Below are 26,593 nucleotides of genomic sequence, written 5' to 3'. Positions count from 1 at the left end.
AATTAAGAATTTCTAGCATTCCTAGGTGTTTTAAGTATCCATCATCCCATTCCACAACCCTAATTCTTTAACTAAATGGAGATTGCCAAATAAAACAGAAGACTGCTCGAGTGAGTTTTCAAGATGGCCTTCTCTTTTATTTTACATAGCCTTCCTTCTGTAGAAGCCGTCACACAGTTCCACACTTTGGATTATTTCGCCTATTTTTTTTTGAAAAAGAAAATAATTGTAAAATGAAAGAACCCATAGCAAAGAAATCTTGCAATATGGCGCTTTCTAATTGTATGGCTTTTTTAAGGGAAGCTGTTAAAGAACTTGCGCAATCTTCAGAGATCCCTGAGTTGGGGAAGGAGACTGCTTCTCTTACTGAGATGGGAAAGGTGGGGGTTGGGGGTGGGCGTGGGGTGCCGAGGCGAGTGATCAAAGCCTTCCCTTGTGTCACAGTTACTAAGTCCTCTAATGCTCTTGCTGTATCCTCAGCTTTCATTGCGGACAGAACAGACCAAAGAGGCTGGATCACACTCCACCTCTGGACTTACTATCATTGATATTTATTCTGCTGCCTTTACATTTTGTTTCCTTAACACACATGAGCTCACCATAGGAAAATGATTCCCTGCTGTTATTTGTATAGGAAATTAACCACAGAGCTCCCCATTACTCTGTTTATTTCTCTGTGTATACTAGGGTCTTTGAAAGGTTGTAAGTGGAATTTGCACTGTGAATTGAATATGAATAAGATAAGAACCAGAAACGAGTTTCTCTATTCCTTTGGAGATCCAGACCGCTGGGTGACCAGGGACATCAGCTCATACTGGCAGGCCTAATGTGTCCTGCCCCCCCCCCCAACCCCGATATGCCCAGTTCTCCACTGACACCTCAAGCAACTTCAAGAGATCCCTCCAAGACAGTTTGGGTTTCCTAAGTAAATCACTCAAGAAATCAGCATCTTCTGCTTTAGTCAAATGCTCTGTTTTGTTAGGAAAGCTGGGAAACTTTAACATGCTGCTCTTTTTAACTTACTTTTTAAAGGGCTAGCAATGATATTTAGCATAAGAAGCAAAGGATTTCCAACGCTTTAAAGAAATAGATCAATCATCTCTCTTTTATTCCTGTATTTTACAAGTACATATGCTTGTTTTTATAGATTTTCCCTCTTTAATGTTCTTACCTCTCTTTCTTTGTCTAGGCTCTTAACTTCAATGTGAAAGAGGCAAGGGGTCTATAGAAAAATATTCTGGGTTTGTATGTAAAATGATCAGAAAGAGAACACTGAGATGGGAAAGTTGAGACTGTGCACATTTTACTTTATTCTTCCCTAGAGCTGATTGATAGGGAAACCCAGAGGCAAAGTTTGAATGGTGGCTATCACACTTTGCTGTTAACATTTCCCACTATGTGAAAATACCACAGTGTTTAACAGTGGCTGAAATGGAGTCCCCATGACACCTTTTCAAATTAAATACATGGCTTGAATTATTAGCCTCATATAATATATGGTAATATAACTAGTAACTGAAAATCTGATTTCAGGTTCGAATTCAGGCCAGTTCGACACACAGGTAAGGAGTTTTCAGCTATGTGCCAAGCACCAGGCTGGTTAAATACTGTAGGAGGGAAAAGAGAATCAGAGTGAAATCAAGATTAGTTTTCAAGCCACTGATTTTGCCTTTTAAAATTGTGACTATTTAGAATCATATGCTTTTCAATATACTGTGTTCTGTAGTTGGAAAAAAAAAATGGAGAAATGTAACACCCGGTAAATACTCAGATATAGAAATACAATCAATAATCGGTAACTAGACTATTTCAAACTGGAATAAAACTCAAATTTACTTTTTGGGGGAAGATAGCTAAAATTGCTTATTTATTTATTTATATTTGAATTCCAGTATAATTAACAAATAGCATTGTAATAAATCCAGGTGTATATCACAATATAGTAATTCAGTAAATCTATAAACCACTCAGTGCTCATCAAGATAAGTGTACTTTTCTTTTTAATAAGTATATTCTTTATACTTTGTAAATATATGCTTATATATTTACACTGTGTAAGTATATTCTTTAATCCCCACCATCCTTCACTCACCTCCCCTCTGGTAGCCATCAGTTTGTTCTCTATAGATAAGAGTCTGTTCTTGTTTTTTTTTTTTTCTTTCTTCTTTCCTTTGCTCATTTGTTTTATTAAAATCCATATATGAGTGAAATCCCATGGTATTTGTCTTTCTCTAACATATGCTTAACATTACTCTGTCTAAATCCACGCATGCTATTCTGAATGGCAAAATTTCATTCTGAACAATAGCTATCTATCTAACTATCTATCTATCTATCTATACACACATCTATCTGTGGACACTTGGGCTGCTTCCATAGTTTACTATGGGAAATAATGTTTCAATAAACATAGGGATGCCTGTATCCCTCTGAATTAGTGTTTTGGTATTTTTTGGGTAAACACTCAGTAGTGCAATGACTGGGTCATAGTGTAGTTCTAGTTTCAATATTTTGAGGAAACTTCCCATTGTTTTCCACAGTGGCTGCACCAGTTTGCATTCCCACCAACAGTGCAAGGGGGCTCCTTTTTCTCCACATCCTCTCCGACATTTGTTTTTGCTTGTGTTTTTGGTTTTAGCCATCAATTGCACATTGCGCTTTTGATGTGCATTTCTCTGATGATGAGTGATGTTGAGCATCTTTTTGCGAGTGTGTTGGCTATCTGTATGTCTTCCTTGGGGAAATGTCTGTTCACATCTTCTGCCCATTTTTTAATTTGAGTTTTTGTTTTTTGGTGTTGCATTCTATAAGTACTTTATATATGTTGGATACAAACCCTTCACCAGATATGTCACTGCAAATATCTTCTTCCACTCAGTAGGGTGCCTTTTAGTTTTGTTGGTTGTTTTCTTTGCGGGTCAGAAACTTTTTTTTTTTTTTATGTAGTCCCAATAGTTTATTTTTGTGTTTATTTCCTTTGCCTCAGGAGATATATCTAGAGAAATGTTATAGTGGCTTAGGTCAGAAAGATTACTGTATGTGCTCTCTTCTAGAATTTTTATGGTTTCAGGTCTGATATTTAGGCCTTTAATCCATTTTGAGTTTATTTTTGTGGATGGCTTAAGAAAGTGGTCCAGTTTCATTCTTTTGCATGTGTCTGTCTACTTTTCCTGACACCACTTGTTGAAGAGACTTTCTTTTCCCCACTAAATATTCATTTCTCCTTTGTCTAATATTCATTGATCATATAATTGTGGGTTTATTTCTGTGTTTTCTGTTCTATTTCAGACTAGAATAGTGTCTATTTTTGTGCTAGTACCATACTGTTTTGATTACTAGAGCTTTGTAATATAACTTGAAATCAGGAATTGGGTTGCCTCCAGCTTTGTTTTTCTTTTTCAAGTTTGCTTTGGTATGCAAGTTCTTTTGTGTTTCCACACAAATTTTAAGATTGTTTGTTCTAGTTCTGTGAAAAATGCTGTTGGTATTTTGATGGGATTGTATTCAATCTGTAGATTGCTTTGGGTAGTATGGATATTTTAATAACATTTATACGCAATCAATGAGCACAAACCTTTTGTTTGTGTGTCTTCAATTTCTTCAGTGTTTTATAGTTTTTAGAGTACAAGTCTTTCACTGCTTTGGTTAAATTGTTCCTAGGTACTTTACTATTTTTGGTACAATAATAGTAAATAAATAGGATTGTTCTCTTAATTTCACTTAAAAAAAAAAGATTTTTTATTTAAAGTAATCTCTACACCCAACATGCGGCTGAACTCACAATCCCAAGAGATCAAGAATCATATGCTTTACCAACAGAGCCATCCAAGTGCCCCTCTTAATTTCATGTTCTGATGCTTCATGGTTAGTGTTTAGGAGGAATTCAACAATTCAACAATTCTGTCCCTTGAATTTGGACAACTTTCCTATTGATTTTGGATAACTGCAACTTTTCTGAATTAATGTATGAGTTTTAGTAGTTTTTTGGTGGAGTTTTTAGGGTTTTTTATATATAGTACCATGTCATCTGCAAACAGTGGGAGTTTTTCTTATTCGTTACCAATTTGGATGCCTTGTATTTCTTTATGTTGTCTAACATCTGTGGCTGGGACTTGCAGTTGAATAAAAATAGCAAGAGTAGACATCCTTGTCTTGTTCCTAACTTTAAGGGAAAAGCTCTAAGTTTTTTCCCATTGAATATTATTTTTGCTGTAGGTTTTTCATATAAGGCCTTTAATATGTTGAGGTATGTTCCCTCTAGACCTACTTCCTCAAATGCTTCTTCTGCATCTATTGAAATGATAAAACTCAATTTAATTCTCTATAACAAAAATTTAAAAATTTATTTGCCAAATCTCCTGAATATTACTATAATTTCTAAAAGCCCTTCTATCGTATGCAAAGCATGGCCCCAGGTGCTGAGAGGACCCAGAAATATGAATCCAAGGGGCCGATTCTGAGCAGTTTTCACCATAAGGTACTGATGTGGAATATGTACTAATATAGAGTCATTACTTCTGTTTTACCAGTAATGAAAGTCTTATCTCATTTGTACACATTATCCATCCCGTAGCTTTGGTTTATTCCATTGCCCACTTTCAGTACAATCTAAAGAACTTTCCTACTGACTGTTTCTCCCTGTATCTTTTTAACACTCTTGTGATCAGAGCAATGCAGTTATTATCCTCATTTTATAGACAACAAACTGAAGTTATTAAGAAATGGAGTCAATTGTTCAAGGTCAAGCAAAGTCTCCTGGCTGCCCTATTCATTTATTTTCACTAAATTTTCCTGCCTGGAGGATACTTGATTTTTCTCACAAAAAGCTAGGAGATACTTAATACTTTTTTTTCCCCCCCAGTAAACCTTTTTCTAATTAAAATATTTGATTAGAATACAATACAAAGAAAGGAAAGAAAGAAAAACACATCTCCTCCCCCTCACCCAGTTTTTCTTTCTAGATAATCTTTTATAATCATATAAAGTTTAAAAAAAATAAGATTGTATTACATAAACTGTTTGTCTCCAATAAATGCTAAATGATTGTCTTACTAACTATATGAATGAACTATAAAAGAATTTTGCCCCTCTTTGTGGCACGTGTTCTTCGCCTTCTATCACTTAGTATAGTTCTTGTTTCTCAAGTGAAATTTCAATTCTTTGGGGGTGAAATCCATACACCTTTATTTTTAAATTCCTTAGCATTTAGCACTGTGTACTGAACAGAGTATGTGCTCCATAAACATTTGTGGAATGAATGAATGGTTACTTCCAGTGGGGAAAATAGAACACAAACATGTCAGTGACAGTAGATTCTCTGCTCCCTGAACTCCCTGATGGCTGTGGCTTTTCTATTGCTGCTAACATAGCTGGTAACGAAAAGCCTGACTTATAATTCTGGGTCTCACATTTCTAGCGTCTCCTTCAGCGTCTTATGGAGCACCTAGGTCTACACAGGTTCTCCACAAGTGTTTGTGGCACGAAGAGAGCAAGAAAAGGAGGAAGGGAAAGTAGCTAACAGTAATGCTGCACAATTGTCACAGGCTCTTTAAGACCCGGGGATGACTCTAAATGCTTTATCTGGATCTTGGCATTTTCTTTTACGAGGTTTATCCAATCAGTATCCCCATTTACCAAAACCAAAGGAGAGGGAGTTAATACTCTGCCCAACCTCACATAGCTGACAACTGGCAGAAAATAGGATTCAAACTCAGTGTTCGTATTGCCTGTTGATAGAGCCACATGTGGTTTCCATTTAGCACAGGAGGAAACTACCAGAACTTCAGTCATAGCCAACATTTTATAGTGGTGAAAGCACTAGAGAAAGATCCCAAAATCCTACGTCCCAGTAATAATTTCTCCTGATTCATTTAACTTCATCGAATGTCTCTGGGCTCACTATTCTAGTCTGCTAAATGGGTATAATTATCCCAGAACCAATTTACTCAAAGTTGTTGTTAATTAATGTAAACATAATTTGAACTGAGTGAAGTATTAAGTGCTATGATTATGTAAGCTGAGTATTTTGATAGCCTTATAGACACGGTAAAATGTCTTTTATCTGTTATTCTCAACACCGCTTCACACGGCAAGGAAAATTGACTTTACTCAACTGAATAGAGGCACTAAAATGAGCGTTGTTAGACTCTCCATAGATTCTTTACAAATGTAGTTTGATAAAAGACACACATTTTAAATATTATTATAGACTTTCTATGAAATTTTTATGATGGGGCATGGATGGAGTCTCAGTTTAGTATCTGATACATCTGGCATTACCTGAATACCGGACAGCACAGTGGTGGGGGAGGGGCGTGGCGGGGTGGGGGTGGTGGTGGTGGTGGTGGTAGGGTAGGGTGGGGTGGGACTGGGAAGGGGAGGGTAAATGCATAATCAGAGGAAAGAGCTCCACCTACTGATCAACAATACCGCTTCCTCCCACACCCTTGGAAATCCTCTTAATCCGCAACTTTAGAAACTCAATTACGGTTACTATCACCGCACGCACCTGCAAACACAGAAACTCTGCCGTTTATTGAGTATTTGCTATTTGATGAAGAATTGAAAGTTGTTTCCGTTAATTCTAAAGGCAACCTTGGTAGGAGTGGTGAACAAAGGACCCTGAACCCAGGCCCCCTGGGCTCAGAGTCTGCGTCTGCCATTTTCTAGGTGTGTGGCCTTGGGCAATTTACTTAATCTCCCTGGGCATCCATGTCCCCATCTGTAAAACAGGGTTTCTTAAGATTTTCTATCTCCTTGGGTTGTAATGAAGATTAAATGTTTGTAAACAGCTTATGAAAATGTTTGACATATAATAGGTATTTGTGAGATAGTTTTGAAAAAGGAAAGGATGGTCGATGAAATTTACAGAAGTTTGTCACAGAACTCTTGAGAGGGGAACACAGACTTTCTGACCCTCAGCGTCTGTGCTCTTAAACACGAGCGACACATCTTCTTAACATGTCCTCTAGGATGGAAATACAACCAAAAGGAACAAAGGAGCACATGCATCTGGGATCTTAATTACTGATGAAGATTTTCTATTTTACTTTTTAACCTTTTCCATATTATCTCTTCCATTCTTCTCTTGGATTCCTAATCATTGCCCAATACCTTCCCTTCATCCAATTGTTTCTACAAGAATTCTCATGAAAAAGAGCCATAATTCCCCCAGATTGTGATGGTCACAGAGCATTTCTCTAACTTTCCTTGTAATTTGAGGGCTCTCCTAAACATCTCCTTGTCATTGCTTACCAATTTCTTATTTCAAGGTTCTGTCTCAACCTGATTGTTAAAATCACTATTCAACTTTTAATAGAAAGGCCTTCATTTGTAATGATCATCTGTTCACTCTATTGAAGCTGCTTGTGGGAATGTTCACGAAGATCATAAAGGAAAGACTTGGTGTTTTTTGTAAACTTGAATAAACACCAATTGCTCAGGCAGGGGCTTCAGACTCGCTGGAGGAATTTGGAATTTAGGTTGAATGGTAGGCCTTTGATGATTCCTAACCGAGAAAGGTAAACAGGCTAAAGGCGGAGAGAACTATTAGACAAAAGTTCTGAGCATCAGCAACCCCAAAATGAGGATGAATAAGAGACAGATCCGTAGGAAGACTGATAGCATACAGTTTCTTTTCCTTCCTAAATCAACATATTAGAAGTGATAGGCACAACTTAATATGTGAGATGGGATGAAATATTTATTTGAGAAAAATTTCCCTTTTTCCCTAAATATTTATTAGGAGAAGCTACTAGAGATTTATTACACCATTTTAAGCAGGGTTGGATCTCTCTGTATTTTACATGGGATCTACAAAATTTGGTAAGCTCCCAGGAAGAAGCAAAGGTAATTAAAATGTTAGGAAATAGAGTAGGTGAAGAAAAAAATGAAGGACTGTGAGGAATTTAATCTGGGAAAAAAGCAATTAGGGATAACTTCAGTGTTTTCAAGTCTATGGAATCCTATTTCTTGAAGAACCAAGTTATTATTTTTCTATTTCAGTAGAGATCAGAAACAGAAATGGACTTGTCACAAGAAAACTTATGTTTACACACCATAAAGAACTTCTTTTTTTTTTTTTTTTTTTTTTTTTTACCATAAAGAACTTCTTGATTAAACTCTAGAACTTACGAGGGAGGAAAATTGTGGGTCTTTGCTTCAGGAAATCTTTAAGAATTGAAAAGGTAAGCCCTAGGTAATCTTGTGTGGTGTTAGGTTGAAGCAGAAGGCTTAACTAGAATTTCTTTTGGTCTCATCTAGTACTTAAATGCCATGATTGCATTAATAAGAATGTGTCCACAAAGCAGGAAGAGAAGTAGACAGAACAACCAGGCATGACCCATTTAGCAATATAGTCGTTATTCCTGAGCAAAAATTTTGGCAATCTCTGTTTTGAAGCAGAGTTACAATGTCTGATACCTTGTAAGTTATAGTAGCCAAAACCTTATGACCACTTTGGAAGGTTCTGGTCAGCATTCACTTTTCTTAGCCTTATGGATTGGGTTACCTTGAGTAGAAAAGGATATATTCAACACTTTTCGTTTGTGTGTAAATTTGTAACTATCGTGTGTGTGTGTGTGTGTGTGTGTGTGTGGTGTGTATCTGAACACAATTCCTGTTATCATATATACAATAGTGTGGACAAATATGTCTGAGACAGGCACAGTTTAGTCACTTTTTGGTAGTTGTCAGATGACAGACCTTATATTGAAATTAAAGGCTCATGTCTATATCTGGAGATGATGGTGAGGTGTCCCCCAAGAACTGGGAAATAAGGTTGCTGTTATTTTATTATTCTTTTTAAGGTTAACCTTTAAAAAAATAAAAAATTAATTAATTAATTAATTAAAGTTAGAAAACTCTTACACAGTGAATACAATGAGCCATCTAAATATGGTAGAAGAAGAGTTTGGGAACAATTGACACTTGAATCGAGGTGAATTGAGGAAGGAATATCAGAAAGGAGAGCTAGAATGTGGTTCTAACTTTATAATTCAGTATGCAGAAATTTAGGCATTTGCTTCCTATCCTGTCTTGGAGAAAGCCTCAACACATATGATGAGGCTCACCCACTATAGAAGCTGAGAAACGGCCAAGTCACAGAGGCCAAAATCATCAGGGGAGATTTGGAAAGACCCTCCTTTATTGGCTGAATGTCGAATGTTCCTTGAGGTTCTCTTAGTCCTGTTCTGATTCCATCCATGCTCACCAAGCAAACTTCAGATGATTTGGTTTTCCACACAGCTGGACTGTGGGAGATAGTGTATCGATCTGCCAACTCAATCAATCTAACCTTTTTGACAGTTAAATTTTTCATCGTAAATGACTTATAGATCCATCCCTGTGAGCTGAATTAATGTAAATCTACTCAGGAGAGATGGCTCACCATCGGCATGCCGATATGAATGATCCGAATCAAGAGGTTTCATATCCTGGTGTGTTCCTAAGGCAAATGCCAACGTTCAGGGGTTTTAACAGTCCGTGTCTCCTGGCCTCCCTCTCATTACTTGCCTTCCTCAAGCTAAAACAAAAATACGATTTAAAACTATTTTCACACAAGTGACTCTTTTCCAGTTCATACATGTGAGAGCCCACTCACTCGTCCTGGAGGGTGGAAGTGAGAAGACCAAGTAGAGACTTGGGAGAAGGAGGTGCTGGGCGCCTCTCAGGCTGTCCAGCACGAAGGATAATTCTCACGCCACAACTGGGTGTTAGATGACTCATGAGGTCAGCAGCCGCCCTTATCAGAGACTTTGTGCCTCGATCATTTTGAAATGTAACAGCTCTGTTTCTTCCATGCTTTCCAGGGCCACGCTAGAAGGTTTTGTCGAGATGACTGGAAACTGTAGAGTGCTGTACTTCAGAAAACATACGTGCATTGGTTTCAGATGGTGATGGGTTTCCCAACGCTTGCACGAGCACTGCAGTGGATCTCACTACCACACTTCCTCCGCGTGTGACCTTATCAGATTTCATAAGCTAAAGAGACCTTGGCTGAGGCGGTTTGTGAAAGGCAGTGGTCCAAGAAAAACCAGGTGCTCCAGGAAGTGGAATGGGTGATTCAGTCAGGTTCATTCTTTCTTATGATTCAGGTTGACCCACTAACTCATCACTGTGAGTGGGCACTCTGCTCTCAGGGGTGCTTATGAATAAGATGCATAGTAAAGGTCTTAATCACTTTTGCTGACTGAAGAGCTTTCACAGAGATGGCTCTACACAACGCCTTCAGAATTTCAAAATGGAGGATTCGATGCTATTGTGGTAATAACTGTCATTGCTAATACCATTTTAGGTATGCTGTAGTCTCTACTTCCTATCTTTACTCAATATTGAAATGTAGAATATGCTGTGAAGTACTCAAGGCATAATGCTCAGAGGTAGTTTTGCCCTTGGCAGTGAGTATATTTATTCCTTTTTTTTTTTTTAATTTGTCAGATCTTTGGACTTTAAAGCAACACTTATAAATAAGGTTACTTGTTTGTTTCATTTACTTGTTTATGCTGTTAGGATTTAAAAAGGACTCTGAAGTAGAAGCAAATACATTAATAAATAACTGAGGTAAGAAAAAAATACAGCTGAGAAGGTATGGTAAGAGAGGAGTGAGCAAACATACATTAAACAACCTATAGCACATATCATAGCTAACCTGTAAAATACAATATAACCTGTAATAGACAAAATATAGCTCACCTGTAGATACAACCTGTAAATTTTGACAAAACTATTCTTGCCTAATTCAGAATAATGATTGAGCTCTTGCTCTTTGCCATGAGACAGATCCGAGTTTGCCTCTGAACTCTGCCATATACTAGCTGTGCCATTTTGAGCCCATTACTTAATGTCTGGACTATGAAATGCAGATGAGAATAAGATCTATTTCAAAGAGTTATGAATGAGCATTTAAAAAGATAGCCGATGTTACATATTTAACATGCTGTTGGGTACATAGTAAAGCCTATGAAATGGTAGCTATTTTTATGATGATGATGATGATGATGATATTAATTCCCATAAATGTATGCTTGAATGGAGACGTTCCCAGTTGACTTTTTGCTTCTTTAATGGCTTTACTGAGATTCAGTTGCTTTTTTAAAACACATATTTTGAAGATTTTTTGAAGAAACATAATTCCAGCAAGCCATGACGCATATGACATCATTCAAATCCATTTTATCCCCCAGGCGCTGAGCAGGGTCGCTAATGACACCCCAGGTCAGCCTCCAGGGCTATAACCATGTTCCTGCTATCCTCAGGTCATGTCTTGTTCTTGTCATTTTTAACTTCTCAAGAGTGATGTCTGTGATACCTGAAGACTTTGCTGGCCACTGATGGGATCTCTTAACAATATATTCATTCATTTTATAAGCAATCTAAGTTTGTAGGAACTATAGTTTTTTGCTTCATCTTCATTCTGAAGTGATTAGAAGATATCCTTGTCTTGGCTGCCCCTCAGTGCCCATGGCCTAGAGAAAATGGAATCTTCCCAGGGCTTTGGCAAATATGTTGTACAACCTGCGGGGATCCTTACCTAATCCTTCAGTCTATTCTTCCTTCTTGAGGAGCTGTCCCTGATTCTCTGCCATAGGCACAACCACCTACTTATTTAGAGTGAAACTTTGATCCTGAAATATAAGCATTATTGTAATGAAGCTGAAGCCGCCTTGGGCAGGATCACAGCTCATGACGAATTTGGGGAACTAAAAATCTGCCAAGGAAGGTACAAGTAAGGGGGCCGGAGCTGGTTGTGGAAAGAGAGGGGACCTCACTACCCTCTCTAAAAATATTTTATGACATTAGGAAAAATGATTTAATTCTAAATACCCTTTATTTCTGGAAGGTATTTACTATAAGGAAAATAAATCACCCACCAAAAATATATTCTCAGGCACCCCATATTTTTCTTCCAATATGTCTTCTTAAAATGTAGTCATCAAGTTTACGTATAATTTAGGTAAATTCAGAACTAACAGAACTTCCCATCTGAAAATAGATCAGTCATATTTGGAGTGATGAGCTACGTGTTTACAATCTAGAAATGAGCTCATCAAGCCCTCCCTTACATTCCCCTAACATCTTCTACCAACCTTTGCCTTTCAGCAGATATTCAATTAAGTAGAATATTTGCATTGCTAAAATAATATTTCTGTATTGGATGTATTTGTCCAGTAAATTCTTACCTGAACAAATCAGATCTTAACATTTCAAACTTTTCTATGGTCTCCGAACTTCTTCTCTTCTCAAATGACTAAAGATGGTTCCTTTCGGGGGTCGCTGGAGTCAGGGTGGGTTCAAGTCCCAGTTCAGGCACTGACTAGTTGTGCACCCGAAAGCAGCCCATCTTCTCTCCTTAGTCTGAAATTTCTTCATCTGTAAGCTAAGCATTAATAATAAGGTTGTGCAGATTCTGAGCACATACAGCCTGTGTTACCTACTGCTGTATGACAGTCCTTATTTCAGTGTTAAATGTTAACTTCTAAAGAGATCAACTTAAAGGATAGGAGTATATAATTTATAAAAGGAGATATTCACAAGCCACATAAACTGATGCGGAAATATCCAAATTCAGTAAATAAATTTATAATATATAAATTATTAAAATATATATTTATATATAATAAATTTATCTTATCCAGATCAATGCAAGTTCAACATTGATCATTTTTACTATAGAATTGGAAATTCAGACTTGAAAATGTTAATTTTCTATTCAGGCAAAAGTACAGTTAAACAGGCAGGTACTCTCCTACCTAAGTGTGAGACTGTAAATTGTTATAACCTTTTGGGAATGCAACTTAATATGTATCAAGGGTTTTACAAGTTTTCACACTTTTTGACCCTCTAATTGGACATGTCCCTTAAGGAATTAGTCAGTGAGGCTGTCAGAGATTTTTATGAAAGCATTAAATATAGTAATGATAAATGTGAAACAAATGTGTGAAAGAGATGAATGGTAAAAATCTACCAATGGAATGTTACAAAGTTTATATTGAATTCTCAAAGAACACTTAAGGTTAGGAAAAATATTACAATATTACAAATCTGAACAGAGTATACAGTCTCACTTGGTTATTACAGATATATTATATGTGAGTATTAGTGAAGGCTTTTAGACAACTCCACACATATGGCCAGTAGTCACTCAACCTTGACCTGTCTGCATTCCAATTTTTTTATTCCCAGGCCCTAATCCCTAAATATCCCCTCTAATCTTTTTCATCTTAAAAGATGGAAATCCCATTCTTCTAGTTGTTCAGTTAAAATCATTCCTGAACTTCTCTCTTCCTTTCATACCTGCAGCCAATCCAGCAGTCAATCCATTCAGCTCTCCTTTCAAGCTGTGTCGAATCTGACCACTTGTCCATCTCCAGCTCTTTCTCTGTTTCAAGGCTCTGTCACCTCCCAGTGAGGTCACTGCAGAAGTTCCCCATTTGGGGTGCTTGCACCTGCCTTTCCACCCTCTGTGCTCTTTCCCCAGTACAACATCCAGAGCAAACCATTAAAATATGTCTGATCGTGTTGCTCCTCTGTTCAGAGCCTCCAAACTAAAGCCAGATCGTCCTGCTTGGCATTTCTACTCTTTCTCTGAAGTTGTTCTCTCCCATTCTTCTCAAATTTTTGGATTCAGCCACTCTAGCTCCTTGTGTTTCTTTCCACTGGGCTGTTCTACCCACTCTTCCCTCTACTGGGAATGCTCCATGTGGCTGGTGCCATCACTTTCCTTAGGGATTTTACCTATGTGCCGTCTCCCCACGTGACCACTCATGTTAAAGGACCCCCAGCCTCTCCTACTAGAACTTCCAAAAAAGCTACCAAGATCCATTTGTCGGACAGAACATATTGTAGTCAAGCTTCTAAGACTCCAGACACATCCAAATGAGGCACTGCATGTAGTAGTCTGCCTTTCTTTAAAATAAATAAATAAATAAATAAATAAATAAATAAATAAATAAATAGATAGATAAAGGATCCTCAAGCTTACCCCAGTATTTCCTCTCCCTACCCCCTTAGATAACATTTTAAAATAGCACTTACCACCAAATGACTTATTTATGCTTTTCTTACCCATGCTCCCTTCCCCACAGAATGTAAGCCCTCTGAGAGATGATGACTTTTTCTTTTTGCTCACTATTGAATCTCCATTACTTAGAACGGTGCCTGACTTATTTGTTGATAAAGAAATGGGCAACTAAATGACATACCTTTAAATAAATTCGATGTTTTTTATTTCCTTGTTTCCTTTTTTCTGTACTTAAATTTTCAAAAATGAGATTTTTTTTCTGCTTTTATTATTAAAAGAAAAAGAATCACTGTGATTGTTGTTCTTCGTTAAATTTTTAACTTGGTAGTTGTTGGTATTCAAGGATTAACTGAATACATGACTCTTCCAGTCTTGTCTATATTTTGTCTTACGGAGCTCACTATCCAGTCCAAATCAGCCTGATAAAGAATGAAGTTGTTTGCCATTCCTTAACTCTCCTTTTCCCCTTTTCATGGCATTATTGAAAAGTACTGTATGTTCTGCACTTTCTAAATCTGAATCAGTATGTATTAGGCTGGTGGGTTAATTCCTTGCCCAGCCTTTCAATTTATTACTGCCATGACTAGTACTTCAATTGCTTTGCTGTTTGCAACCTCTCAGTTTCTGTCTTCCCTCTCCGCTTCTTCCAATATAGCAAATGCTATGCTGCAGTTGTGTACCTGTGAGCATTGGAAGGATGTTAGTATCTATAGGATAGTTCAGGTTCTGGGAAATTGGCCTAGTCATTTTACATATACTATCCTCCTTCTCTCTATTTTTATTTATTTATTTATTTTTTTCGAGAGAGGGAGAAAAGGGAGGGGCAGAGGGAGAGGAAGAGAGAGAATCTTTTTTTTTTTTTAAAGATTTTTTTAAAAATTTAATTTCTTTTCAGTGTAACAGATTTTATCGTTTGTGCACCACACCCAGTGCTCCATGCAATACGTGCCCTCCACCACCAGAGTCCCCCAACCTTCCACCCCCCTCCCTTTCAAAACCCTCAGATTGTTTTTCAGAGTCCATAGTCTCTCATGGTTCATCTCCCCTTCCAATTTCCCTCAACTCCCGTCTCCTCTCCATCTCCCCATGTCCTCCATGTTATCCCTTATGCTCCACAAATAAGTGAAACCATATGATAATTGGTTCTCTCTGCTTGACTTATTTCACTCAGCATAAGGAGAGAGAGAACCTTATGCACTCTACATAAGGTAGAGCTGGACACAGGGCTCAATCTCATGACCCTGAAACCATGATCTGAACCAAAACTGAGAGTTGGACGCTTAACTGACTGAGCCATCCAGGTGCCCGTATCCTTTTATTCTCAGAATAACCTTTAGCAGCTATTACTGCCCTATATGACAAGGAAGAAAGTGAGGGTTTGGGGTCTTTGGAAACACACCAAAGAACACACAACTAAGAAGTAGCAGAGTACATCTGGCTGACTCCAAAGCCCATACTCTTCCCATTTTTTATAATACTCTGTGGTTGCCTCATAGCTTGCAATTTGTTTATTTTTACATTTATATACTGCCTCCATTCAGAAAAGATTCGAAGGAGCTGATGCTGTTGTTATTGTTAACTCTGGCTTCTGCCGCCATTTTGCCCTAGCTCAGGAGGTTGGGAGGATGGCATGGGTTGGAGATGCCCAATGGGAGAAAACTCATCCTGTCCCACAACCCATTTTCTTTAGCATCAATACCAAGGTTGGGGAGGGAACTTGCAATGGAATCTGGGATGTGGGATGTGCCTGGTAGAGGCAGTGTGAGGGGTGTTTGCTCTAGGGTGACTCTAAGCTTAGCTTGGTAACCACTACACTAATAGGTCTTTGACATAGAGCTTCCATTAGTCCTTTGGTGACTATTTTCTTTGCGCTATTCTTTTTTCTTTTCTTCTTTTTTTTTTGATAAATGTTAAACATATCCTTATTTGATTTTCTTTGTGGGAAAAAAAACCCTCATTACTTTTTGAGAAGGGAAGAGGATGATAACTAACATCTGTGGAGTAACTCTTTAAATGCATTATCTTGTTTAATCTTCACAAATCCCCATGAAATAGGTCCATTATTATTTTTTTTAAGCAGATGAAAAAATTAGGGTGGAGAAAAATTAAGTAATTCACATAGCAGGGGCCTAATGTAATTCTCCTGGACTGTAAAGTCTATTTTTCTGTCCACCACTCTGTGTGTTCATTCTACTTTTATGTACGCAAACATTGAGATATGTTGGACTACGGCTCTGACACCCAGGATCTTTTTAAAAAAGAAGAACATGTTGGCACGCCTGGGCGGCTCAGTTGATTAAACATCTGCCTTTGCCTCAGGTCATGATCTGGGGTCCTGGGATCGAGCCCCACATTGGGTTCCCTGCTCAGTGGGAGCTTGCTTCTCCCTCTCCCTCTGCCTACCACTCTGCCCTCTTGAGCTCTCTCTCTGTCAAATAAATAAATAAATCTTTAAAAAAAGAAAGAAAAACATATAGAATAGTTTTAGAAGTTGAGACTGCTGAGGAAACCAGCAGTATTTCCATCAAGTAGAGAAATGTAGCCTCACACTGGGCTTCCCAGGAGGTCTGAGCATTGGCATGCTATTGATGTATCTAATCTGTGACTTGCTTCATAATTTGGAATAGGTCTCTACATGTCTGTTTGTAACATAAAGATGTTGATATTCCTTACCAAAATTAACATCACCAGGCTGCTCTGATGGATAAACATTTGTGTAAGAAAGTTTAAATGTTGACTTGTCTGGGATAACTCAGGGGTTAACAAGATGGCTTCCTCAGCTCCTTTTCTTATCTTGACAGATATAATTCTATTGCTAAACTTATACTGCACTCCTAGGTTATTAATGATATATCACTTATCTAGAATGTGATCTTCTAGAAGCTGCTTGCACTTGGGAAGAATCAAGTTCATCTCTGATAGTATTTAAGGGGCTGCTGAAGTAAACTTGTTCCACCAGTGTCGGGAAACTCTGAGTCATTTCATCTCTCATGCTCTCTGACTGAATGAAGAAGGACAATGTTCACATAGAAACCGTATAATTTGTCACGTTGAGAACAGACTGATCTTGTTCTGACGCTCTTGCAGAACTGCAGATATCTTTATATGAAAAGAAATTTTCAGAAATTAATAAAGTAAGGTTCAGCCTTAAGGAATGTGACTAATACATCTGAGATGAATGACTCAAAACATGAGAAGGGGGAGATGCTTGTTGTTTAAGCATTTAAGTAGTTTTGAGTTACATGAAATTTTTTAAAAGAAAATCATAATAGTGCATTGTTTCCATATTTGAAATACACAAAAGTTTCTTTAGTTCATAGATTTAAACCACTGGACAGAAGAAGATAAAAAATTTGGTCCCTAAAGGGTAATATCTTAGTAGGTTATCTCATTATAAAGAGCAAATACTTGGATATAATTATTTGCATACAGACCTTACTGCGTGAACTTAATCACATAATAATTTCTTAAGATACTTTTCTAATGTCCACATTTCCCTGAGTGCTCAAGCCACTCCCAGACATGTGTGTGTGTGTATGTGTGTGTGTGAGAGAGAGAGAGAGAGAGAGAAAGAGAGAGAGAGAATAAGAGAGAGAGAGAGATAGAGATTAGGTCTGCAGACTTGTGGGGGCAAGTGTATGTACGAGAGCCTGCACAGGTAATAGCCAGCCCATCAGGGATTTCAGACGTGCTGAATGTTGGAAATGGGCAATGGTCTGTGTTTGATGACCTTTACCAAAGTGGAAAGTGCAAATTGGCAAAGGAGTTTGAGCATTCACAACTGTAGTTTTGAACATGGAAGAAATGCATAACTTGTCAAATTCCTAATTATATGGAGTCATAAACTGAGGATTTTTTTTAATAGCAGATATCCATCCTTTTATAATTAAACATGCAAGAGGTTGTTTATCTCGTCACGCAGGGGCTTAGCACTCAGTTACCACTAAATACCCATTAGCAACTGAATAGGCGAATACCAGAATGAATGAGTAAACGACAGAATGTGGTTGTGTACGCACACACCAGGAAAAGAAAGCCAGGTGTTTTCTTATTTTTCTATTTTATAGTCCCTGTGAATTCTCTTTAGATGACTGAATCAATTCCTTGTTCTCTTTCAGTCTTTATTCCTGGAAACACCACCTGTTCTTCCCTGAACCAGACCCTTCTTTCCTCTGTTTTCACTTCTTTCCCAAAGTTTTGCTTAGTAACTGGGAAAAAGGCAATTTCTTCCTCCACTTCACTTTGCCTGAACATGTAGCAACACATGAGTCACTCATCACTTCTAAAGCACAATAGAGCTTTCCATGGCTCATGTTTGCTATAAATGTTTACTGCTCCGATCTCTGATTTATTTAGGGTTAACAAAATGTCTGGGTAACCTCAGACCTTGATATATCTGTACTAGCCTCAGTGTTTGTTTAAGATCTTAAACTCCTTTAGGTTCTAAATTTGGTAAATATGGGATCCATTCCAGTTAAGTGAAGGTTCCTGACAAAGTTGAAAATACTGTGTCTTTTTTCTGGGATGCTAGGTGTTGTTCTAGAGAATGTCTGTGTATCTATCCATCTATCACATATCCTCAAATTCTTCTGATGATCTTAAGGAGTAGAAGATGTTAGCCCCACTTTTTTTTTTTTTTTTTTTTATTCCAGATGGGGATGCTGAAACTCCAAGAAGCATAGTGACTTTTAGAAAGTACTAGATCCAGATTCAAAGTGAGATCAGTTTGATTCTTCCGAGTAAGTTCTTTCCATGACATTGTGAACTCACTTCTTCCCACTCCTTATTTGTGGAAGCCACTTAAAGGCACAGGGACATTAAGAAATGACCACTGTGGGCCTCCCAAGGCAGACAGCTGCTCACCACCCCTTGTAGGCCTATCGATCTGGGGAAGGCATGAAGAACAGGGGAGAACAGGAGTATAGAAAACTGTTCTCTTGCCATGTCTCTCAAACCTGTTTGTAGTATTACTGAATGGGGAGTAAAGAGATATGACCTGATCCAAGGCTCATTAATCTGCCCTCCATATCTATGGAGACACTTCATTTTTACTCAGCTGAGTTCAGAATACCAAGCTGGGGTGGAATGATCACGGCAATTGGTCAATTGTGTTTTAGAAGGCATTTGCATATGCTTTAACATTGCTGCTATAAAAATATGCTCACGCTTCACCATTTTCACAGCAATCATTCACCTTCTCCATCTGAATACCATCTTTCTTTCCCATAAGTAGACATGCAGTAAGTGTCTCTTTTATGGGATTTACATTAAAAGATTCCAAGAGGATCTGAGTATGTGTAGTGAAACCTCTGCTCCCTTTCCAATGGAGGAGAAAGGCATATAACCCTTGCAGACTAAACCGAGACCAACGTTATAAATTCTCTCATTCCTCCCTTCCATCAAAAAACATTTATTAAGCTCTACTTATGTGGAACACATAAAATCTTAGTATAAAAGGCAGAGTGATAATGTGAAGGATGGGCAGATAAGGAGGAATATAAGAGATAGAACTTACAGAGAACAGAGCAGAGTAGGTTTCATGATGAATATGGCCTTTGTACTGTATCTTGATGATTTGGAAAGGGAAAGCATCTTACATAGAAAAGTCTATACAGATTTATAAGGAGATGGGGTCAGATTTCAGAAGGGGAATGGTAAGTTGGCCAGTTTGAATGAAGGAAACAAGCAGGGAATGAAGCTAGAGAAGATGAAACTCTTTCTGGAAGACAGGAACCATGTTTGACAAAATTATTTTATGAGGTTCAGTATATACTCAGAGTGATACTCAAACCTCACAAATCACAAGTGTAGATCCATGTGCCAGAAAATATGTTTATGGAGGACTTGGAGATGGTAGTGATGACGCTGACATACGTGATGATGACCATGGTGATCTGGTGTTGGGGTGATAGAGAGGAAGAGGGTACATAGTAGGAAAGGCAGAGTATTGGAAAGGGAATGGAGATCCCACATTTTTCCTACATCACATTACTGGTTAAAGTCTATCTTAATTCTGCTTAAGGAATGTAGCATCAACCATGGGATTAGGCACAGGGGAGATCATGGAATTGATAATGCAGTAGATTTAACTGTCAGCTAAACTAATTAAAGAAGGCAATGAATCTAATGAGAGTGATCAGGCCTCTTTCGAACAAAAGAAGACCCAATTAAAGACAAGTAAAACTGGTAACTAGGAAACAACCTAAGATACATAATTAACCTGTAGAACTTAGTGTCAGAGGATAGCATTAATGGATAGTATTAATTTAAGTAGAACTGTAAGATGTAAAAAGCATTTGGCACTTACATGAATAAGCAATGTTATTAGTATCTAATATCCCCAGAGATAAGTATCATTATCATTTGTTAATGTCACTTAAGATGCTGAAATATATATTCTATTGCTTCCCCTTATGAAGTTCAATAAATATAAGAGTCTTATACAGCCTTGAGTTAATTAGGAGCCACATGAATTCCATAGTATAACATCATTGAAATAAATAGAATCGACATAACAATTAATCTATGTTTTTGCTGCCAGGATTGTTCTTCTTTTTTCAAAATTCCCATTAATATTTTTTTTCAACTGGTTTTCAATGTCCCTACAATGGCTTTCATTACTGCCCTAGGGAGATTATTCTTTAAAATAATAGTTGTTACTCTTCAGCAGCTTTTCTTTACTCATCGACCTCTTTCTTTCTCTATCCATCATGATTCCAGATGTATCTTCTTAAAAAACAAAAAAAGGCCAAAATCCTTACTCGAGTCTTATGTCTATTTATTCCTTCCTTCTAATAGTTGTAAATCCATATTCTAAAATCCTTTTTTCCTGCACCCACTTCTAGCATTCATTCATTAGTTTGACACACCTTTGGAACACCTTTTGAAACACCTTTTGACACACCTTTTGGAATGCAGTTTGGAATGGCAGAGAGGGGGATGGCTTTGGGATCTATCCATCTGTTGGGTCAACGTTTGGATCCTGGCTATGGTACATAACAGCTGAGTGGCCTTGGACCAGTTGTTTGACCAGCTTGAGCCTCCGTCTTCATTTGTGAAAGTGGGTGGAAATGCCTCCCTAACAGAGTTCTAATGAAGATTCAAGATAATGTCTGCCAACTGCCCGACATATGGTGGACATTCAAGAAGACAGCAGTGGCGAATGCAATGGGCTACTTTCGTTTTCCCACTATTGTGCCTTAGGAGAGAATTCAGAGCAAAGTGTCTTCTAGCTCTTTTTCATTTCTGCTCCTTCTTCTTGCTTTCTAGATCTTTTACTTCTGGAATCTCATGTCAGGCCTAATTGGACTCTGAGTCTTCTCTGTTCCTCCCAGGCTCCTTCTTATTTTCCAGAATGAGGTATATTTCCATTGGTCAAGTAGGCTACAGGGAAGGCCAGCCCTGCATCTTTAGAGAGTTCATCTTGACGCGGACAGTTTTTCCTTGCCCTTTCTTCCAGATTTATAGGCTATCATGATGATAGGAAAGCAAAAACTTTATCTTATGAAGTAATTTTGTTTGATTTACAGGAAGGAAATGACTTCCTAAGGAGCTTTCTTCTAGTGTAAAGGTTCAAAAAGACATGAATGATATTTCTGGAGTAGTAGGGAAAATTTTATCTGTTGCTTTGTTGCTGGCTGAAAAATAGATAAAATATTATGAAGCTGTAACATAACAGAAAATGTACCTGCTTCTTTTCTTGTTGCAAGCTTATATTTTTAGTGCTTGGCTGTGGTTTAGCTTTGGGTTGTTTTAGAACTGGGTCAAACAGATATCGCACACAGACTTGAAAATGGGAGAAAAGCAGAGAAATAGCCCCAGAAAAAAAGATGAGAAACAGAGATAGGGAGAGAGAGGAATGAAATTCAAGTTGCTAGGGTGCTAGGAATCAGTGAGTCCTGTAAGTTTCACTGAGAGGTCAGAGTTTGCAAAGCACAGGATCTGCACTAAGTGTGGCATCCAACGTCTGGCGTAGGGCATTCACTCAATACGTATCTGTTGACTGACTGTTGGCAATTACTTGCCCTCTATTAGTTCTCTGTAGAGAGACCACTTTCTCCTCCTGTTCCTTTTATTCAAACCTCATAAGGCAAAAACATATACTTTCATCGAAAGTGTTCCACCTTTTGCCTCTCAAAGTCTCAAGAGCAACATGCTGAGGTAGGGCAAGGAGACTTTATATATGTAACTAAGGTCACTGTCTCCCCTTTTTTCAGTCTAGTTTCCCTAGAGCTGGGGTTGAGGGGCTTGTCCTGTTCCTGTTCCTCCCATCAAAACACACTGGCTCAGGCCTAGCACCTACTACTTAGAGACAGGTCAGAGGCCCACCGGCGCTCTGAGCCCTGATGGGTATACTCGCTCTACAGTCTTAGAGTGCCTTTCCTCTTCATGGTCCGTCCCATTAAGGTTTCTACATGCAGAGTTCTGGGAAATTTGAAAGAAGTCTCTTTTCAACGAAAAATCCAAATCTTCTTTTCATTCATTCATTCATTCATTCATTCATTCTTTTTTTTTTTTTTAAAGATTTTCATTTATTTATTTGACAGACAGAGATCACAAGTAGGCAGAGAGGCAGGCAGAGAGAGAGAGAGAGAGAGGAGGAAGCAGGCTCCCTGCTGAGCAAAGAGCCCGATGCGGAGCTCAATCCCAGGACCCTGAGATCATGACCTGAGCCAAAGGCAGAGGCTTTAACCCACTGAGCCACCCAGGTGCCCCCCAAATCTTATTTTCTAATCCAGGTTTAAATTAACATAGAGGATATTTGGATTCCTCTCTGGCTTTTGGGTAGACGTTTCAGTAGGTGTCAGTCTCAGAGAGGGTAGGGGGATAAGGTGTTTTTAATGAGCCTTCTTACAAAATGCAAACCTTCCGACTTCATTATCCCATGGCGAATTCACTAGGAAAGCTTGAGAATTAGGCCCAAGGGCTAATGTGTATCATCATCATCATCATCGGCGGCAGCAGCAACAGCAACAACATCAACAACAAAAACCTTTGGCGAAATACAGGCTGTGGGCTCAGCAGAGGGGGAGGTGTGGGTGCTTATTAAAGCACACTGTTCGTTGGTCTTTTCTTAAGGTAAAATTTCAATTTTATGAGGTTGTGTGTTGAATACAGTTAAATGCACATGTGTAGACTAAAGTATGGTGCAGTTGCGTGAGGCTTGTTGAGACGCACGGCTGCCCCGTGCTCTTCCACTTCCTCCTTCTCCAGTGGAAACTCCTTGCAACTCTTACGACTGTTCTTTCGGTCTTTACCTCCCAAGGATTACACCTGGATTTTGAATTTTAGACATTTCTTATTTACTTAGGCTTTACTTAGTGACTTCCCACTTTGGAAAATAAAGATTTGGGTCTCTTTCACACCCCATCTTCCACCACACAAGCAACGTTCCCATGCCCCATTCTCCTAATGTTGTTGTAATGTCGGTTAGTTCAATCTTCAGGATTGAATTATTGTGATCATAAAAGAATTATTGGCAGCCGAATTCTATAGAATAATGGTATTGCTATCCTTTTCTGTACTACTTTTTGGTTTTTCATGGAATTAGTTTTTTTTTTTTTTTTTTTAAGATTAATTTATTTATTTCAGAGAGAGAGAGTGAGAGGAAGAGGCAGGGAAACAGACTCCCCTTGAGCACAGAGCCCAAGAAGGGGCTCAATCTCATGAACCCCAAATCAGGACCTGAGCCAAAATCAGGCATCAGATACTTAATTGACTGAGCCATCCAGGTGCCCTGATTTTTCACCAAAGCAGTAAAAACTTGTGCTTTTTTTAAAAACAATTTTATTTATTTATTTATTTCACGCAGGGGGAGTGGTGGAGGGAGGAGGGGAGAGAGGCTTTCAAGCAGACTCCATGCTGAGCATGGAGCCCCGCATGGGCTCAATCTCACGGCTCTGAGATCATGACCTGCGCTGAAATCTAGTGGGATGCTGAACCAACCGAGCATCCTCGGTAACCCATGCCCCGACAATCTTATGCTTTAATGCACCAGTTATTCTATCCGTATAACTTTTGGAAAGGGGCCTTTCCTGATCTCTCTAGTATTGACTGGCCTACCTAGTATTGACTGGCCTCCGTTATTCTTGGTGCTCTACTGTCCACTTAGGCTCTCTCTTCACTATAATCCTGAGGACTCCCTTCTGTCACTTTTGTGTTGAATCCCTTCCTTCCTGGACCCTAGGCCTCCCTTCTTCTTTACAAGGATATCCTCCATTAGCTTCCGGCCTAAAACACTCACTTTGGAATAATCAGAGGTATTTTCCCCAGAGATGAGTCTCTAGTCATATAACTCTCCTCAAAATTAATAGAAGTGAGTTGCTTCTTATGACTCAAGAGTTTCCCAAGCAGTTTTATATTATTATTGTGCTATATGCTCATAAAAAGAATCATCCATGAGAACTTAATCTGAATTTAGAATTTAGCCTATCATGATTAAAAACTCAGATTTAATAACACTGAATACACACACACACACACACACACACACACACTTTCACTTTTGAAAATCCCATATGACTGACAGCCCAATGTTTCATCTTCCTATTGTTGCTGTAACAAATTACTACAAACTTAGTGGCTTAAAATAACATAAATTTATTACCTTGCAGTTCTGGAAGTCAGATGTTTAAAATGGTTTTCACTGGGCTAAAATCAAGGTATGGGCATAGTTGTGTTTCATTCTCAAAGCCTTAGGGAGGTTCTATTTTTATGCCTTTCCTAGCTTCCAGAAGCTACTTTCATTCTTTGCTTTATGGCTCCTTCCATTTTCAAAGCCAGCAATGGCCAGGGGAGTCTTTCTCATGATGCCATCTCCCTGGATCTGACTCTTTTGTTTCCCTTTTCCCTGTTTAAGACCCCTTGTGATTACATGAGGCCCACCCATGTAATCCAGAATGATCTTATCTTAAGTTCAGCTCATTAGCAAACTTAACTCCATCTACAAGTTTGACTCCATGTAATATAAAATAGTCACAGGTTCTGGTGATTAGGACATGGACATCTTTGGGTGGACATTATTCAGTCACAACATACAGGAGCTCTTCTTTCCACTAAAATGCATTCATTTTTGGAATAAATTTGACAGTCTTTACATTTTCTCCCCTGAAACTATTACTTTAACAGTCTAGGACAAAAAGTGAACAATGATTCATCCAAGCAGAACTTGGGCAATTTAAATTGGCAAATAGTCAGCTGAGACATTGCATTTGTCCTCAGTTTACCAACTTCTTTGGCCTTGGTAAAGACAGATACATTTCTGTCAGCATAATGTAGATGGAGAAAACATTATTTTAAATCGCTTGGTCCTAAAAAATGTCTCAACATAAGTGGTTTGATTCATTTTATAGAAATATAAGGTTTGACGTTCTTTATGCTATTTTGGATGGTTTCACTTGCAGATTTATTTCCTACTGTTTATTTAAAATAAAGTAATTAGTGTCCTTATACCAATACTGAAAAGGATTCTAACAGCAGTATACACAACACAATTAAAATAACAACACACACACATACACACATGCACACGTACACACACAACAACACACATAGGACCACATGCCTCCCTATTGTTAATGGTCTAGAAGTCAGAGTCAAAAATGGAGAGATTTGTTGTAAAGATATTAACACACTAATAATCATAGATTATCGTTTCAAGAGGTATGTTGAAAGTTAAAATAGCAGGCATTTTCCAGGAAAATGAATATGTAATACTCTGAAAGGCTCTGCATCTTTCACTGGTCCTTCTAATCGGCTCATGCTTTCATTTCCTTTGTTTTGCTCAAGTCAGTAATGCAAATGTTAAGCTCCCTCTCTCTATTAGTGCCCCTTAACAGTAAGTTGATACTTTGGAGCTTTTAAGTGGACCCAAATGGTTTTCAGACATTTTCATTTCTGTTTTCTACCAGGCAGGGAGACCCTAAGGTGGAGAGAGTCATGCCTTCTTTGTAACTTCTCACAGTTTCTATTGAGTCTATTATGGACTAAGTAAGATTTTTGTTATTCACTTGGGAATACAATAGTACTTGTCTGTAGAAAGGAACAGGAAGGAAACATTGTTTACACGGGGAAATGGTACCACTTCTAAACTAAACTAAAGTGCGTTTTCAAGGCCTGTTTTTGAGTTGAGACTCTCAGTACAGAAAGCTAAGGTTTTACAAGATATATTTGTATAAGGTTATTTTACTTAAAATTAGTCATGTTTTCTCGTTGACCCCAGTGGTTCAAGAACCAATTAAAATACGTTAGAATTGAGCTTCAAACTATTCATTCTCCTACCCCAAGTTTCTAATTGTTTTGGGTGTCTGATTTAGAGACAGTCTATATGGTATTATGGTTTTCTAAGCTCTAAAATAACAGACAACTCAGAAAATGTGTGTGGGTCATCTTCTATCTCCAAAGTTGGTGAAGTAAATTGCAGTGGATGACTCATTTCTCACAGATCCAGCATGTTAAATCAATGAGTGTGTTTGCTTGACTCTTGTCTCCTAATGAGCTGAAACAGATAGAACATTTCTCATGCATCCAGATGGGATTATTTTGGAAAGTAAACTAATGCACATGCCCACACAA

At 38.2% G+C, this 26,593-nt stretch overlaps 1 long non-coding RNA gene across 1 annotated transcript in view; it reads left to right on the top strand.

Annotated features, from left to right (window-relative positions):
• LOC123392250 overlaps positions 1-26,593 on the top strand; it is a 32,744-nt gene that overhangs the window by 2,177 nt on the left and 3,974 nt on the right. The gene's annotated exons all lie outside the window — the stretch shown is intronic.

This window comes from Mustela putorius, unplaced genomic scaffold (genome assembly GCF_011764305.1).
Source record: "Mustela putorius furo isolate JIRA1106 unplaced genomic scaffold, ASM1176430v1.1 tig00000480_pilon_pilon_pilon, whole genome shotgun sequence".
Taxonomy (NCBI): Eukaryota; Metazoa; Chordata; class Mammalia; order Carnivora; family Mustelidae; genus Mustela; species Mustela putorius.
This window is presented reverse-complemented; position numbering and strand designations above follow the sequence as displayed.